This window comes from Numenius arquata, chromosome 4 (assembly GCF_964106895.1).
Source record: "Numenius arquata chromosome 4, bNumArq3.hap1.1, whole genome shotgun sequence".
Classification (NCBI taxonomy): domain Eukaryota; kingdom Metazoa; phylum Chordata; class Aves; order Charadriiformes; family Scolopacidae; genus Numenius; species Numenius arquata.
In genome coordinates, this window is record NC_133579.1 from 9,604,700 (window position 1) to 9,623,727 (window position 19,028).

Consider the following 19,028-nt stretch of genomic DNA (forward strand, 5'->3'; position numbering starts at 1 on the left):
CCCTTAATAACAGCCCTCCGTAGCCAGGAGGCTAAGCAGTGGCACCTAGCATGGTTTTCACAATGGGATCCCAAAGGTCTAATTCCAAGAGGGAAATAAAACAAATTAACAAGAAAAACAGTGCAACCATTAAGATAAATGAGTATTAACTTGTTTCTGGTCACAGATTTTTTTTATAATGTAAACAATGTGAATCCTAATAGAAATTGGGGGGAAAAAAAGTCCACATGTATCTACAGGGCTCATCCTAAATATTTAGCAGTTACTTGGACAATAAGTCTTTTCATGTTTTGGTGTACTAGTGCAATGTTAGTGTTCTCAAAACTAGCCTGAAGGGTTTCTAAATTAGTAAGTCAATGTTACCATGGTAACATAATGTACTACCAAAATGGACCACTTCTTATACATCCACTATAATCAAGTTAGTGACAAAGCAAGTTATAAAAACTCTTGCTTTTTCAGGTTTGGGGTTTTGTTGGGTTTTTCTGCTTGTTTGTGTTTGGTTTTTTTTAACTATTCCTACAGCTTTTTTAGAATTATAAGGATACACACAGAATTTCTGTTTATCATGCAGGAATAGATCCTGCATAAGCAGAAAAAGAGTCACCACCAGCAGCAACAACAACAACCAAAAAAAAGCAGTTATTAGGGCTTGCAAAGGGTTTCTGTAGTTTCAGTTCCCAGGCATGCAAAGTTTTAATGCCCCATCTCTGGTTTTACTTTTCCAGACTGCTCACAAGCAGAAAACATTCATTCCTTGTCACAATACTATTTAAAACACAATGACACCTCTCTCAGAGCTTACACAGTAGGATCCTGCCCATCATGCTGTCTCAGATACCCTGGGGCACGTTAAACCGTACTGGATGCCCTAAAAGTCAACCTGCCATCCTTGATCTTCAAACCGAGAATATTCAAGTTAAAAACATTCTCATATAAAGTTCAATGTTCAAAAGACATCATCTTCACAGTCATCGCATCCGCACAGACCGAAGTATCTGTCCTACACACACACAAATTTGATAAAAATATGCGTTTCTTTATACCTTAAAAAAAGAAAAAGTCATCACCCTGCAAGTAAATTCTCTCGGTAGAGCCAGCCCTCACCAACACCATGCAATGCCTTCGTACAAGGGCTACCACAGGATCCCCTGAGGATAAGGAGCCCCATCCATCCCAGCAAGTTTTCATATGACTGTCCTTATTCAAACCATGTCAAGTATCTAAATGAAAATCTTGAAGACTTGTATTTGGATACTTTCTATTAAAATATAACATCTCATTGTATATAAATATTTTTTTGTCATAGGCCTGCTGTAGCAACCTCCTTGGGATCATAAAAATCCTTGGAAAAATATTGAGATTATATGAACTTTTTCTGACTCTTGTTGTGTTGAAATACAAGAGAAAGTCATTGGTTTGTGGTTGTGCCAATAAGAGCTAGATGTATCAGTTTATAAACTGCTTGCCAATAACACTAACATTTTAAGTTGATCGCGGAGTTCAATGATTTATGAAATTAGAGGGTTTTTTATTACAAAATTTAATAAAATCAAGTAAAAATTCCTATTAGTGGGAGAGTATGTCAAATACTCAACTTCCCTCTTTTTACTTGGCTGACTACTTTTTATTCTGTTAGATGATGCTATCATTTTCAGTTGAGAGGTAATGCCAAAGCATTTCTGATTAATTTGCTGAAACCACTGGCTGTAATTTATATTCCTTTCAGAAAGCTGGAGGGAACGGAAGAAACAGTGTCCAAAGACACTATGCAAATCCCTCCAAAAAGACTTATACGAGCACAGGATTGCTCCTCGCCTTCCTTCGCCACACAAAGCAGCAGCAAGTGAGCCAGGAACCCAGGATCCCTGTCCCCCTTTGCCCCCACCTTTCCAAAAACCACATCCACAAGATATAAAGGAGAAGCTGCTTTCCTGTTCAAAGGAGCTTCCACCTGGGAAAATACATCAGTCAAAACATACTATAATATATGTGTAGTAGCATATATATACACACACGTGTATATATAGGGAGAGTGCGTGTTTACATATGTATGTACATATGGCACTACAGTTTGACTTATGTGGATGCACTTATTTAGGTATGAGCAACTTTCTGCTGCATGGATGGAGTTTGGGGGAAGAGTACATGATTTCTTTTCAGAAAAACACCTATGCATGAATGGGAGACTCAAGTGAAATTACAAATAAAGCTCAAATCTAGCGTTGACCATCTTCAGACCGCTTGATTCCCTAACTTTAAGTGGCTGGTTTAACATAGTTGTACAGTCTGTGATACACTGCAATGATTTGTGTGCGTGTGTGTGGCTTTCTCTCCTGCTGCTGTTTATAGGTAATAACTTAAAAAAAAAAAGGTGGCTCAGGGATTTTCACATATAGCACTGAACGTGTACCTGAGCAAAAAAAGTTAAAACCTTCACAAATTTATCTGTTCACTAAAAAGTAAAAAAGCCCTGTACCTGCGAATGCTCAAAATAAAAACTGTAAGTTCAAAAGCATTAGCAAATTGTACATTCCTCCTATTATGTTACAAAACATGCAGTGTGAAAAATCCTTCAGGATAATCTCCTCTGAATCATTAATTCTCTGACATTTACATGAGAAAAGAAACACGGGAGCATTTCATGTAGACTGTCACAAAAATCACAGCCCGGGGTACTTCTCTCCAAACTTTGAGGTCTCTCAACCTTGTCTATTCCTGGCTGTTTTGAGGGACAGATCCTTCTTTTAGGATTATCCCATTTACATCATTAGCTAAAATAATTCCCCCCACACTCCAGAAGTCCCAACAGCTGCATCTTAATTGGAAATAAAAACTGATAAGGCCAAGAACCAACAGTTGTTACTGCAAACTAATGGCTCTGGATCACCAAACCCCATGCAGCTGCCTTTCTGCCAAGCAACAATACAGAAGCTGTAAAACTAAGGTGCTTGAAAATAAATCAAGCACCAAAACTAAATTACTGCCAATGAGGCCATCGTATTTTAATGATAAAAATGCACGAAGCACCAGCCAATTTCAAGCTGCACTAATTTGAACATAATCCTTACATGCAAATCATAATTTCTGGGAAATAATAATGTGAAATACCGACAGCAGAATTTATATCTCAATAGCTGGCATGCCGACCGCTAAGATGGTTCACACACCCGGCTGTTTTTATAATATGTGAGCTGCTGGGCTGGTGCAAAAAGTTGAAGTTATTTTCATGGATGCCCACGCCAAGAGGCACCCGTCCTCCGAGGGCGAAGGGCACCGGTGGGTCAGCGGCAGCAGAGCTCTTATTTTCCATCCCTTTGACGCACATCTGATCGCCCGCCTCAACATACCGAAGTTTTGCCGGAGAATTTCACTCCTTATCCGAGGAATGTTTAAAATACAGCGTCTTCTCTTGTCAAGGGTAATATTTATGCATGTGAAAAAATTAAATTGCTGTGACAGTGTAAAAGAGTCATGAATTTGCAAGGGGAGTGCAGTGCAAGTCCAGGCACTTGGCAGTGATGCGTGGAAGGAAGGACCCCACCGTGCTCCTCATCCCCCCCACCCCTGTCCCTGCTGCAAGGAGAGTCCCAGAGTAAGGACGAAAAACACCGTTTTGAAGTTGTTTGCAGTTGCTTAGCAACTGCTACAAAAACCCAAGAGATTTCAGTCAATGAACCGGCACATACACCTCTAAACATGTCCACGGTGACATGAGGAGCCCCACCGCGCTGTTAGACATCTCGGCCCCGGGATGCCCCCAGCCCCAACACCAGCATGTGCCTCCTCACCTTCCAAACCTGCTTCCAGCCTCCACTTACCCATCCCGAAACTCCCTGAACCACAGAGAGGCACAGCAAAGTGCCTGTCTGCTGGTAACGAGATTATTTTTAATTGCAAAGGGGCCGGCTACACCCTTCCCTCGATTACCACACACCTCCAAACCACAACTGCTTTAAAAAGCAATTAGGATGGAAACGCTGTCCCTGAACTAGCCCTCCTTTGGTAGAGACCAGGTTTCTTCCCAAGCCATGCAATGCACAGGCAGTGACCACGACCGGCAATTCCCATGCCTGTTACCAGTTTCAGCGGGAAGCGACGGCCAAATTGCGTAAACCTTCTGGCCTCCACGATCACACACCATCGTCATGCCAAGGGTTTTCAGATTTTCAAACCTGATATATATGTGTACGCACAGATTTTGACAGGGAACAAAGATTCTTCCACTGCTCTTCGGTCCATATAATTTATACAAGGAAGCTATGCTCGAAAAAAATTTTTTCTGTTTTACAGATGCTTCACTCTGCAGAAGAGTAAATATGGGGAGAAAAAAACCTCACCACAGTGCTACAAGTTCTATCAGTATAGAATAATATGCTAAGGAAAAGCAAAAATTCATGCTGGAAATTAAACTGTTTCTAACCATTGTGGCAGTCAGGTCCAGAAACAGCTTTCCAAGAGCAGCAACACAGCCAAGAAACTGCAACTATGTCTGAGCTCTCTCTCCCATCCCTACCAGAGCCAGCAGGGGAGAAGGAACACCTCTACCACCTGAATTGGTCGGAGAAGGGGTACCCACACCTTCCCATTTCTCTCCACTGATGGGGCAACCAGGCTTGACTTTAGCCCAGCCAAGGGTAGTCAAGCAACTTGTCCCTCTCCCAGCTTCATGCTTGCACCAACATCACAGCAAAGGGAAATGGCCCGAGCTGGGAATCTGCCCAGCACTGGTGGTTTTGTGCATTTTCTGTGACCCTTCTCGCACGCATTACCTTTACAATAAAGTAACTTTTAAAAAAATGCTGCCCTCACTGTAAACTGTAAATAGAATGGTTTGGGTTGGAAGGGACATTAAAGATCATCGAGGTCCAACCCCCCTGCCATGGGCAGGGACATCTCCACTAGAGCAGGTTGCTCAAAGCCCCATCCAGCCTGGCCTTGAACACCTCCAGGGATGGGTCAACCACAGCTTCTCTGGGCAACCTGTTCCAGTGTCTAAACACCCTCACAGGAAAGAATTTCTTCCTGATATCTCATCTAAATCTCCCCTCTTTCAGATTAAAAACACTACCCCTCGTCCTATGGCTCCACTCCCTGATAAAGAGTCCCTCCCCATCTCTCCTGTATCCTCCCTTTAGGTATTGGAAGGCTGCTATAAGGTCTCCCCAGAGCCTTTTCTTCTCTAGGCTGAACAACCCCAATTTTACAAAACTAAGAAATACGCCACCATATTTCTAACAAACAGAAACACGTTCCAGAGTCACTTTGAATTTCAAGGTGCATCTTGTTTCCTGTACTTCCTTCAATCCTTAAAAGAGGAAATTCCTTAGTTTTGTTTTCTCCCTCCTTCCTTAAATTAGTACTCAGCACTTTTTCAAAGCAAGTTTTCTGTTCCAAGTTATCTCCACTAAATTCTATTTATGACAGAGCTGTGGTACCAAGTAGACCTCTGTGACAGCGTTTCACAAACATCTCACTTGGCACCTACAAGGGACCCATTACATTCTTTATCCTCATAATTCTTCGTGTATTGAAAAGAAGTAATACAAGTTCTTAAGAAATCCACTTAAGAAAAGTACTGTTTGCAGATCTCTTCTAAATATCTAAGAGCATTTAATGTTCAGAAGTTTTCTGATTTCTTTTAACACCATCCCAATGATTTTAATAGCCATGCACTATCAAGTGTTTTTATGTGGAAATACAGACAAAGCCCTTAAGTTTTGTGTTGTTTGGTTTTTTGGTGGGTTTTTCTTCATTTGTTTTTTAATGGAGCGACCATACAGTAGCATTGCCAACTGCCTTCACTGGGAGCTAGTGAACGTAGCACAGTTTTGAATAATCTGGCAAACAAAACTGAGCTTAAGACTTTCAGGCATCTACTAAAAAAAAAAAAAAAAAAATAATCCAACACAAAAACCCACCACCAAACCTGAAAGGACAACAACAAAACACCTTGGCTTTCCGGAGTGGTGTTAAACAGAGTTACTTAATTAGTGCCTGGAGCCACAATGCGGGTTGGACCCGTGTCGCTCCTGTTTCGTACATGAAGAAAAGCGCTGGGTCAGTGGGTGAGAAGTGCAATTCTTACTGCAATTCCTGGCTCCTGAAAGAAGGCCACTTCCCCTCTGCGATGCCACAACACAATGCTTCGAGTCTTCCAAAATGACACAGCCACCACACCTGCACAAATTATTTTGTGAAGCACCAGAAAACACGTACCGAGTTTGTTCGGGACCTTCAATACCCAAGAGCACCATAAGAAGCGGTGTTTTATTTCAGCATTCTTTAAGCTGTCCTTTATCTTGTATTAACGTTATTTTTCAACCTTGTATTCTTCAATCTTCCTGTTTCACAGGACAATTTGCTTTTCCAGCTGATGGTAATTCTCACCGCGCACAAATCCACTCATCTAGAAATGTCACCGGACTAGACTTGTTCTCTGTAATCAGTGAAGGCACCTCAGCAAGTTTCTGTTGCGCTACAAGCTCTTCCCTACCATCTCCACAGAAAAGTCCTCCCAGCAGATACGATGCTCCAGATGCGCTGTTACAAGGATAAAAATGCAGGTCCTTCTGAAAAGACCTTTTCCTAGGTTTTAATTGAAAAGTTACTAATATTCAATTTGCGAGATTGCCTGGTGATACAAGGTAAATTAAAAGAAGACCATAACACAGTGGAGCACACTGAATTGATTTAACAGTATTAGCTCTTCCCTGGTGGAAAAGGCTGTAAAACAAAGCAAAAAGATAGCTGTTTGAAAGCGTAATGACAAGGTGACTTAAGATGGCATTACAGAGACAGGAAACCAACATTTTGATAATAAATGAGAGATGATAGATAACGCCAGGATATCTTATCAAGAGTTTCAGCGCTGAGTACAACAGGGAAGAAGGAACCAACAAAAAGATGTAAAGAGGGATGATATGATCAAAGCCACAGGCTTGGGAGATGCTCTTTCAAGCAATATACAGAACTGATGTAAGTGGGACAAGGCTGCTTTCATCCCGGCTAGAAAAGCGACGGCGCAGTACTTCAGAGACAGGGATGGAAGATTTCACAGCGCGGGCAGACGGGGAAGGCTGCATCTTGGACACGCTACATCAGGGAAATCTTCAAGATACGAGTTGTCCCCTGCTTGTGAGGGCCATGGGAGAAATAAAGCAGGGGTAGGAAGGACCGGTCAGTTTTTATTTCACCGATACTGTATTTGATGACCGATTTTTAATGCACCCATTTTTCATTATTATTTTAAAAGATTAACAGGTTTCAGGCAGGAAGAGAAAGATATTTTCTGATTCAAGTGGACTGCAGAATTTTTACCTTAGGGAAAAATTATGAAGTTAGTGTAAGTGCTACTTTGTCTAGAAATATCATCATAAAGGCTCCTTAAGATATACGGCTCTCCGTAGGCTAACTTAATAGCAATTGCACCAGCTACGCAAGAAAGTGACCTTTATTGATAAGAAATACTGGGACACTTCAGGGGTTTTAGAAGATCCTGAAAGCAAATTCAAGATTCCAGATGAGCATTTGACAACTTTAATGTTAACCCTGTTTTTATGTACTTAAATATTATACAGATAGAAATAGATAGATAAAACCAGGAATAAAGGTTGTAATCTAACTGCATCAGAGGCAAGTCAACCATTCAAAACTTATGCAGAGTATTTAAGGACTTACTTTCGAGAGAGAGTACATTTAAAGAAGTACAAATCATCTCAGGTGACAGCTCATGTGAAATAGGGATGGGATGTTAAGGAACTCCCCCTGGACTTCAAAATTATGCTAAAATCATGCTAGATACAACGGAGACTGAAACAGAATTACACCTAGTCTAGTTTTGCTCTCTGAGAAGGAAAAATCCAATTATTTTTTGAGGCTGTATCAGTTCTGCATTCGTAACTGGGCCATCTGACTTCTCCCACAGGCGCAAAAAAACCCAAAATGAACCAGTAGTAAAAATTAACCTCTTCAGCCTGGTATTAGCAACTTATTTTCTAAACACAGGAACTCCATTTTGAAGACAAAATGCCAACGGGGTCCCCATAAGCATCACAGCAGACGGGTTTCTGTCCTCTTTATAAAAACACAAGAGAGCTTCCAAAGTTTTCCAGAGCAGAGCAAAGATGCTGATGCAGCGGAGCAAGGTACAGCATCGTGCTTTGGTTGGTACTCGTGGCTGAAAGAAATCAAACTTTGTAATGATCTCAAGAAGTCACACCTCTGTCCCAGCGTCCTGCCCAAAAGCACCTTGGTGTGAATCTGCCTTTGTGAGACTCACAATTGCTGTTCCAACACCACTGGGCTTGGCGTTATGGGATCCTCCAACCGGCAGGTTTCAGAAAGAAAACATCCTACAGAAGCAGCTGACCCAAAACCTTTAAGCTTAGTGAAAACCCTTTTCCTGCTGTGAGGAAAAGCGGGAAACGCACAGCCCACTACATGTTGCTTCCAGCAGCAGTGTATTGCTAAAACCATTTTGAAGATCTGAAATTCTGGGGTTCTAATTGACAAGCGGCTGAATATGAGCTGGCAGCGTGCCCAGGTGGCCAAGAAAGCCAACGGCATCCTGGCATGTATTAGAAATAGCGTGACCAGCAGAAGTAGGGAGGTGACTGTGCCCCTGTACTCAGCACTGGTGAGCCCACACCTCGAGTATTGTGTCCAGTTTTGGGCACCTCAATACAAGAGAGATATCGAGGTGCTGGAGCGAGTGCAGAGGAGGGCAACGAAGCTGGTGAAGGGCCTGGAAAACAAATCATATGAAGAGCGGTTGAAGGAGCTGGGACTGTTTAGTATGAGGAAGAGGAGGCTGAGGGGAGACCTCATCACTCTCTACAACTACTTGAAAGGACACTGTAGAGAGGTTGGTGCTGGTCTCTTCGCACAGGTAACTAATGACAGAACAAGAGGGAATGGCTTCAAGCTCCAACAGGGTAGGTTTAGACTGAACATTAGGAAAGAATTTTTCACAGAAAGAGTGGTCAGACACTGGAACAGGCTGCCCAGGGAGGTGGTTGAGTCACCATCCCTGGATGTGTTTAAGACACGTTTAGATGTGGCGTTGGGGGATACGGTTTAGGGGAGAACTTTGTAGTGTAGGGTAGATGGTTGGAGTCGATGATCCCAAGGGTCTCTTCCAACCTGGACAATTCTATGATTCTAAATCAAGTCCCTAAAACTACTAAACTCCTCCTTGGGGAACGCCTGACCAGGAACTCCTTCTGCCACTTCTGTCACCTCTTCCCTTTGCAGTTTGGAAGGGCAGGACCATGCGAGAAAGTGATGGTGACACCGGTGACAGCCTACCCCTCACTGCTGGCAGCACCGAGCCTGTCTCAGACTTGTGGGGCAGCTTGATTTACGGGCAGGTCTCACTTTTGTTGAAGAACTTCACATCAAACATTTGCAACGTTTCCAGATATACCATGAAAAGGAAATGAAGAGAAGATTTTACACTTTAAAATATGGAATGGGACCTCATCTTCTTGCTTCAGATGGCCAACCAGTCCTTGAAATTGAAATTCACAGCAGATGTGAGCATTATAGCCTTGGGAAGAAAAGGAGTTGGAGAACAGACAGAGGAAGGGGTGGTTTTAAAACACACGTGCAGGAAGGGGAAAGAAGAGCACGGAAGGGAGACTGAAGCTGTCAGTGAGAACCCATCCCTTCTTCATGCATGTTTGTGATACCCGACAAAAATTCCACACTACCACAGGTTACCTCTAAAGGATTTTCAAAAGACAACTGTATGGACCAAAGAATGCAATTTATCCAAGTGTAAAAAGCCTAACTGTTGAACTAAAATTAAACAAATGGGGGGGAAAATGGTACATTTCATAAGGATGAAAGGATGCATCTGATCAATTTTTGAAAATTCAACAACAAAAAAAAGTTCAAAACGTCCTCGTGGCTGTGATTGAAGCTGATACGTTAAGCATGGAACTAAGCAAGCTTTCATAAACAGAGATTAATTTCTTTCATCTTCAAAACAGATTTTGTTATTATTGTTATTTTTGCAAGTGCTTCACTGTATTAGAAATGCTACTTAGACCTTTCTAAGTTGTTATGTCAAGACCCGTGAAAAAACAGGAAAACGTAAATCCCACACCATATTTAAACACAGAGCATCAGAAGAGAAAATACGGCATTGCCATGTATCTAAACAGTAAAAATCCAAATGCTCATGGGAACAAAGATAATGGTTTCCACAATTTCAAATATAAAACCTCAGGTCTGCATGCTCTGTCACTTATCTAGGCCAAGATGTAAACAAAGACAATGACTTCAACCCCAAAAATGTAATACTAACGATGGTAACTTAAACAAGCAGATAACTGACTTTAATAGGGGCTGAAAGGGAGAAAGCTGCTAATGCTACGAGATTTGTGGCTTTGAAGGGTCAAGATGAAGAGCTTTATGGGGAAAAGGAGATACTTGCAAAGTTATCCAATTCATGCTACAAAGGATGCTCATAGGCAGCTTCCTCCAACACCACCCCTGAGGTCAACTCGTGCTTCTTTTGTATATTCCAAAGAGACTACGTGGAATTCAGCAGTCAGCCTTGTCCAGCTTCCGAGTTCTCAGCACCGCTGTCAGACCTTCACAGCTACCAGGGGCTGCACAAACAGGGCTGAGTACCGCCAGAGCAGTAATCATGCATATGTAGGACTCTAAAAAATATTTGCATAAATACATAGTGCCTGTACAGATTTCTCAACTCAGGCCAGTTTTTTTCCATGTTTACTGCTTAATTTCGAGCTATGTTTTTGAGAAAGGGGAGTCCAGCTGAGGGTACACCTCTCTCTTCTCACCCAGAGCTTTTTAGTTTCCTCTTTCTCTCATGCAGATCTCCTTCTGGGCTGTTTGTGCCCACTTAAACACAATGTGGACTGTAACAAAGATGTAATTATGTACAAGTAGTGCCCAACAAAAGTCATCTAGGAAAAATAAAGCTTTCTTTAAAGCAATTTCATCTAGTATATTTTACTATACAGATATAGCATACTATTTTGAATGGGAAAAATATCTCAATAGCTGCATAAAGCATAGAAAACCAGAGTGGCCAGTAGGAAATGGCATTTATATATATAAGAAAAATATAAAAACATTCTCTTCCTCCCTTTTCCACCTCTGATACTGTCCAGTTTGTCCTAGCCTCCAAGGACATTTACACAGCAGGCAGAAATAAGGTAGGCGTATATGTACCTACACATGTGCACATTCATACCTAAGGACAGGTATAAAATGTGAAGTAATTTTGGATAGCAGAACTAGTACAGAAAAAAAATAGTAACTTGCCCATAGTTGCAAGGCCTGCTTGGTCTGCTGTTTGGAGATGTCTAGTTACAGAAGCATGGAACAGCTAAGGCTGGAAAGCAGCTCCGGAGATTGCCTAGTCCAACCCCCTGCTGAAAGCAGGTTGCCTGGGACCCTGTACCAGTTGGGTTTTGAAAATCTCCAGGAACAAAGACTCCAAAACCTCTCTGGGCAACCTGTGCTAGTGTTTGGCCATCTCCAGATTACAAAAAAAAAAAAAAAAAAAAAAAAAAGTGTTTTCTTATATTTAAATGCAATTTCCTGGATTTCAGTTTGTGCCTGTTGCCTCTTGTCCTACCATGGGATACCACTGAGAAAGGCCTGACTCCGTCTTCTTTACTCTTCCCTGTCAGGTATTTATATACACCGATAATTCCATACTTAACTTTGGTGAGAAGCAGAAAAAAAAGAAAGCTTTGCATAGGATCTTAATGCTTCCAGTACTATGTTCTGCAAAAGCCAGAAGTAAGAGTTGCTATAAGTGGCAGATGTACATAGTTCTTGAAGATGAGGGAAGTATCAATCCAGTTTCAGCAAGCTTGCAAAAATAATCATGGCAATTCAACACCAGATGGATTTAGTATTTGTAGACGTCTTCTAAGAATGGATGTGTTTTAAGAGTTAGTTGCAGACATGCTTTTGATGCAAATTTAGGCTTCAGAGTCATGCTGAAGTAAAATAAGAAAGTTTAAGTTGCTTTGTAGCATAAGGAAAGAGAAAACACTTGCAAAAACTCTGGCTCTTTAGAGAGCTAAAAATCACAGTCTATAGTAAAGAAGCATCCCAGTTTTTTTTACACATACCATAGGAAAAAAAACTTCTCATCATGCCCCACTACAGATGAAGAACCCAAATCCTGTATACTTTAGCATGAGACGGGGACACGATCTGCTTGGCTGTTGCTCTGTGAGGATTTAACGAAGGCGCAGAGCAGGATCCTTTAGGCACCCAGTGCAGCAAACGTGCCAAGTAGCTGGCACAAAAAAGAGCAAAATAAACGTGACTTTAAGGCAGTAAGCACCCACACGGCTTGGATCCCCTGCAGGCAGCAGCGAAGCTGTCAAGATTCAGGCCACCAATGTGCCACCGCTGCCCAAGACACCCAGGCAGAGCAGGATGAGGGGCAGAAGCAGCTCCTTGGGGCAAGCTCTTACAGAAGCGTGGCCGCTGTGGGGTACCTGCACGGAAGCACTACGAAAAGGAGCCCCGTTTGCAGAAATGATCAGCAAAGCTCATTAATCACATTGGAAAGGCCTGATCTAGAGATGACAGGAGGATGACAGGAAGATGAACAGAGATGCTTGCTTCCAGTAAAGAGGTAACAGGCCGAGAGAAAAGAAAAAAAAAAAAAGCAGATATGTCAGACTTGGAAAGGTCAGGGGTAAGATTTGTATTTGTCAGAATGAGCTTTCCACGCAGGAGCCAAGGACATCTTCCTCCAACAAATAAATAAATAACTGAAAAAATATCAAGCATCTTTGGTAAGAGAACTTAAATTCTTTACCTGCCTGCGGTCCTTGGGCACCTCTGCCTACAATGTATTTTTGGATAGGCACCCCCAAAAAGGGAGCGGTGGCTGCAAAGATGTCAAAAGAGCACATGGTTGAATGGCAGATAGAAGCTGAAAGGCAGAGAGAGATGTACTGCATGAAGTGGGTAAAAAAAAAAAAAAGAATAGATTTGAATGGGAAAATGGGGCAGACAAATTTAGAAAGGAGGCGGCAGCAAGGCAAGAAGAAGAGAACTGTGGAAAAGAGAGAAACAAGAGGCACCGAAACACTGAAGGACAATGCCACCACCTATTTTGAGCTCCTGTTCTGTTGCACCCACCATGGTACCTGCCTTCTATGCAAAATGAACAGCAATTGTACTGCCCCTGCTGGGCTTCACCCGGTCCCCGGGGAGGTAAGGTGCCAAAGCAGCCATCTCTGCACTCCACAATATGCTGAAGGAAAGAGGGTGGGGGGAAAACAGTATGGGACAGGACCATGGATTGCAGTAGGGTTGATGTAACAGTAATGGAAGAGAAAGAGATGTAATTTATCAAGTCCCTCATACATCTCCTGATTAGACTGCTGTTGTAATGTCATGGTAGAAATACAAAGCTGCACACTCATTTCCAGATGACTGCAATGCCCAAAATACCCGATGCCAATTATGACACTGAGACAGAAGGAAATCATCCTTACCCTGGAAAGTTTGTACTGTAAGTGCCTATACAGACAGGAATAGTTATACTGACCTTATAATATTTTTCACTCTATTTAAAGACATTTGCAGTGATGGTTTATAATCCTAAAGCACAGACTGTTCAGCCTACCCTGCAAGCCCACAGTTTGTGGTCACATAAAAGATGCTTCATCTTTATTGTCTCTGTTTCTCCATTCCTCTCTCGGCTTTTTCTGCCCAGATTATACAGGCAGGTAACACTTTGGAATAGGGACCATATCATACTATGCATTTGCATTATAAACCAACACACCACATCGTATCAACATCTCTCCTCCAGTATCATTACCTACAAAACCAGTACCCAGGCCTTAAAAGAACCAATTACAACCACGGACCCTAAAGAGATGCAAAAGCCAAATATCCATAAACTTGTGAAAATGTGCATACAGTGGAGAAACTGGATATTCACATTTCTCTCCAGTTAAATGGCCCTAATAACCTATGTAAGTTGTATCACACATTGCATAACTTTGCTATAGAATGTGTGTTTACAGACTTCCTAATGAGGGAGCAGAACAGCCTAACCCTTAGGCTAGCCTACCAACTTCCAGAATGCTAAATTCCCTTAAAAGAGAAGCAAGAATTTCATATCCTTCTTTGCCATTAATTGGAATTTTGTAGTACACACACATTCATATTGGGAAGGTACGAATGGATACAGTAAAATCACTCTACAAGACCCAAGAGAGACACAACCAAAAACATAGATGGCCATACAATCATCAGCAGTATAAATAGTATACTGTTTCAATTAATAAACCGATATACCACAGAAGTATGAGACAACTGCATGACAGGGCATAAAACCAAATAATGCCTGCTATGGAATGGAACGGACAATTCATTTTTAAAAAATGACATATTTACAAAGCGAGAATCTGGGTTGGAAGCTTCAGGTGCTTGGTGGAAAGGCTGTAGCAAGTATTTGTGCCTACAGGTGGCTGAAGCACATCCATGAAAGACAACATGAAACTGAGACAGGAATCTCGTTACCAGGATTACGCAGACAATAGCATCCAGGATTACTGTTTGCCGGTTGTATTCTACATTAAATCTATCAAGCCACACTTAATACCGCAGGTAATACATTTACGAACAATTAAAATTAATCGTAACAGGAGATTAAATGTAAAAAAAATAGTAATATCATCATCTATTTTGTTTTCAGTTCACCGTACCGTTGCAGCTGTGAGAACTGCAAGAAAAAGACATCGCTGCTTCCATTCCCCAGTCTATAAAACACGACTTTCCTCTAAACATTGAGAACGTTTGACACGCAGACGCCTAGAGCTAGGCATATTTCATCTGCTGTTTAAGTTTCCAACTCCACACAGTTGGTCCCCAGAGTAACTTGTGCCAGGCGAGCGAGAGCCCTGCGAGAGGGGAGGGGAAGGGAAGGGCAGGGCAGACCCTTCCCCACCCCAGGTCCTTGCCTGTGCCCTGTCCCTGGGCAACCCTCTGCATACAGAGAAGGTGGCCTCATTTCCGACCCTGTTAATTAGTGCTGCTGCATCAGTGTAGGAAGAGTGGCGTGACAATAAGGCCATCTCAACTTAACGTACACCTTGCCGAACCTGCAGAGGGAATCTCCACCAGAGAGGGCTCATCCCGCGCCTCCCCACCACCCCAGCCCAAAAGTTTGTGGATTTAAAAGAATAAAAAGACCTTCAACCCAACAAAATACAGAAGACAGGCTATTGATTTCCCATGAACTCTCAAAGTGTTATAATAAGCATTTATAGATGGGCTATTGAATGTCTCGACCATTTAAGCAGACAGACATTTCATCAACAAAGTAATAACTGGTGTTGGTTCCAAAAACAGAGGGAAAGGAAAAAGGAGCTTTAGGGCACAATGTCACTTTTCTCATTCTAATGTAAACCTTTACACATATATCACTTACCGCTACTCGACTTACAAACTGTAAGGCATATAAGTACAAATCCTGCAAAATAAACACTGGTAATACTTTAAATCCCTACGACTGTTTTTCAGAAGTATCTTTTTCATTGCTAACAGACTACAAAAAAAAATGCGTTAACCTTAAGCATCATCTTTCTGCTTTAGAACTGGTACAGTATGCAAAATTCACTTAAACACGTAGCAGTACCTTAATAGACCTTAATAAAAAGTAGACCTTAATAAACCAGGGCTAGTGTAGCACTTTTTATTAAAGGCACCCAGTTTACCGCATATCTCCATCTCCAATGAGCAGCCAAAGCTACTGTTTCTGAAAACACTACTCTTCGGGGAGTATTTATATTTCTATTGGATTATAATGAGAGTACTGGTATGACACTGGAAGTGTTAACAACGTATTAATTTCTATACCAACAGATATTAGTGATAGATGGTATAAGTGATTCTTGCCCAGCATACATATAAATATGTATATTTATAAAACACTTGAGACCTTGATTTTTGTAACATACTTTTGTGCCCTTACCATACACACACTCCCTCAAATCCTGGTTGGAAAGAATAGTTTCCCTTTCACATAACAAAAGACTTGAGAGATTTATCTACAGAGCAACATATCAGAAATAAGAACAGTTCACAGAGGCGCATAGCAAACGTGCAATGCATGCCTCTCCTAACAAAGAGTAATTAAAAACTTTTACATCAAGAAACTCCCTGGGAAAACTTGAATATAAGATCTCGTTGAGAATAATCTGCAGATTTCCTGTAGCAATATGCTGGCTATAGTTAAAAAACATTTATAGCAACAAAGATGATGACTTTTTTAGAGAGTAACCCACAGGAACTGTTGCTTCAATTTGTTTCCTTTGTTTACCTAGAAGAAAAAGGAGGTTATAACAATAAGAGAAACAGTAACAAAGTAGCTTATTCCTTCCTGTTAAGGTACTGCAAGTTTAAATCACACTGTCACCAGTTCCAGTTTCACCACTGTCATTTTTTCTGGTGACGTTTGCACAGATCATCACAGCTCTTTTTGGAGGCAGAGATGTCCACACCGAAATAGCTGCTGGTGCAGCATTTCACTTCCAGCGGGTGGTGGTATTCCTTGGATCCCTCACCCAAATTTTGCTAACTTTTGCAGCATTTTTCCAGCTGTGCCTTATGTTACTTACAAATAATGATAGCTCAATATATGGAAATGAAAATATCAGCCTCTTGTCTCTTGAAAATACACTGTCTGGATATGGCAAACATATAGTTCAGCTGGGGATATTACTTTCTACGTTTCTTTATTACTAACACCACTGTTATTTACTCCTTCATGGGATGCTGTTGCAAAGGTGACAGAGATGTAAATTACTTCAGGTAAGCCTCTGTTAAAAAAGGCAGAAGGCACAGTTTAACTTTAAAACTTCTTTAAGACACCTTTGGTTGGTAATTTGGAGCAATGACTGAATATGAAACAGCCTGAGAACAACACGCCTTCATATCCCGAGTCCTCCCTGGTCCAAGCTTAACTGTTACCGTGCAAAAAATGCCATTTGCCAAGTCTACATTGAAGAAAACAACTTTGGAATTAAAGCCTAAGTGAACAGAGACACCAAGGAAACTATTTTAGCCAACAGCAAAAATTCAAAGAAACTGGTATGTACCAGCTGTGATTAAACCTCCCAAATACTTCTTCTTTTGAATATGCTATCACAAATAATTATAATAACCTGATGTACCCACAACCACATAAAGTTAGCAACCAAATAAATGCTCACATTTAAGGGTATGTACTCAGGAGGTAACTGAGTTTCATATCACACAGCTTAAGAGCAAACAACTTAAAATTTTGCTTTGCAGTAGGAAAAAACCTCTTTGTGGATTGGTGCGGAGGGAAGAGTGAAGACTAACACCAAAATAGCTCCCGTTCCTAACACCTTCCTGATCCTGGCCGAGACAATCTACTCGCACCTCAGACGCATGGTGGCAGCCCGCCAGCCAGATGACTGGTGACTTAATATACAAGTTCATGTGGGCTCTGGAGTCTGACACAGACAAGGGCATTAACTTTGAAGTCTCAACAGTCAGCCTCAATATTCAAAAGTCATCAAATGAGGCATGATTACATTAAGAGACTTTTTTTTTTTAATACTTCACGCTTGCTTCCTTCTGTTCTCAACAGCTTTCACTGTGAGATGTGCTCATTAAATATGCATGCTTTTTATAGGAAAAGTTGTGATCAATTCATGCGTAGGTCAAGTATGAAAAGAACTTAAACGGGTATGACGCTATGGTAAACACTGTAATAGCCTCAGAATCACAGATGAAAAGATTGGCATATCTATCTTGTTTCATTCTACTGCTGAAGGCAGTTCTGACAATAAACAAGGCTTTGGGCCAAAATTCAGGCTTTGAGAACAATACAGATATACAGAGATTTATATATAGATATAATAAATGTGTGTGCAAGCAAAAGATATACTGCAATCTACCAGGCAGGGTGGCTTTAGTTTCATTTTGAAAGCCACTTAAAATAAAACCCAGTGGATGAAACAAAGAATCCACCCAAACATGAAGGCTCCAGCATCTTTGTTGAAAGAACAATAGCATATTACTCCTCATCCCTCTGTCTTGTGCAAGAGAACCAGCAAGACAGTTATTGCTGTGATCAAATTAAAGAACACTTCACATAATTATTCTTTAAACTAATCACTATTTATAAAGATTTATCTTCATGTGCCAATAGTTATAAATGCTCTCATTCAATTGCTCTGCAGAAAACATCCCAATAAAAGAAATATTTCCATTAGCATAACAAAAGGCAACCAGTAAAATCACTCACATGCACAGGCTCAAAATTTCAAACGAAAGCAATATTCCTGTATAAATACCCTCTATTTTTGTACTAAATCCACTCTAATGATATGTTTTGTAATCTGATGGCTCTCCCACCGGAGGACACACGATTATTAACGAAAGCAAGATCACATTAAACAGATGACATGATTAACAGTATTCATTTCATGCATGACTGTTTTACCGGAGAGAGATAAAGACCTGAAAGTAATTACCACCAAGCAAAACTCCTTTCACTGACCTCTCCGGCTGGCAGCTAGCAGTCCTTAAATACTGGTGTTTTGCAACAAAGACCAGTGCCTTTCATCTGGGAGGTGGTGGTGGTGGCGGGGGGGCTTGGCTTTTACGCTACGAGCTGAGCACCTCTCTCCCCTCGCCTGCACACAGTACCTCTGTATCTATGTCTGTAATGCAGCATAAAGATGCCTGGAGAGACCTATCAAACCGGCAGGCAGCAGCATCGCCCGCCAATAAGCGCCGGGCACATGCGGAATCCAGCACATGCTCGCTGGGGCTCGCACACTGTCACCGCTCGCTGCTTAACGGGCTGCTCGTCTAATTATAGCTTTTTTTTTTGCCTTTTTTTTTTTTCTGCCAGGCACCCCGCGCCAGGAAACGGGAGCTTGAACGTTATCGCACCTTCCAGCCCAACGCATCGACATTCGGGATGGTTATTTGGCTGGGTGCATAAAGATAAAATTCCTGTTTGGGGT

General features: G+C 41.5%; 1 protein-coding gene across 2 annotated transcripts in view; it reads right to left on the reverse strand.

Annotated features, from left to right (window-relative positions):
• The window catches only part of FAM110B (family with sequence similarity 110 member B), a 65,690-nt gene extending 46,967 nt beyond the window's left edge, over nucleotides 1-18,723 (reverse strand). Inside the window, exon 1 of one of the 2 annotated variants that reach the window (XM_074146610.1) lies at nucleotides 18,557-18,723. The gene's annotated coding sequence lies outside the window, so the exon portion shown is untranslated. The remainder of the gene's footprint in view (nucleotides 1-18,556) is intronic. The other variant, XM_074146611.1, reaches the window with a different exon arrangement.
• Between the last annotated feature and the right edge of the window lie 305 nt (nucleotides 18,724-19,028).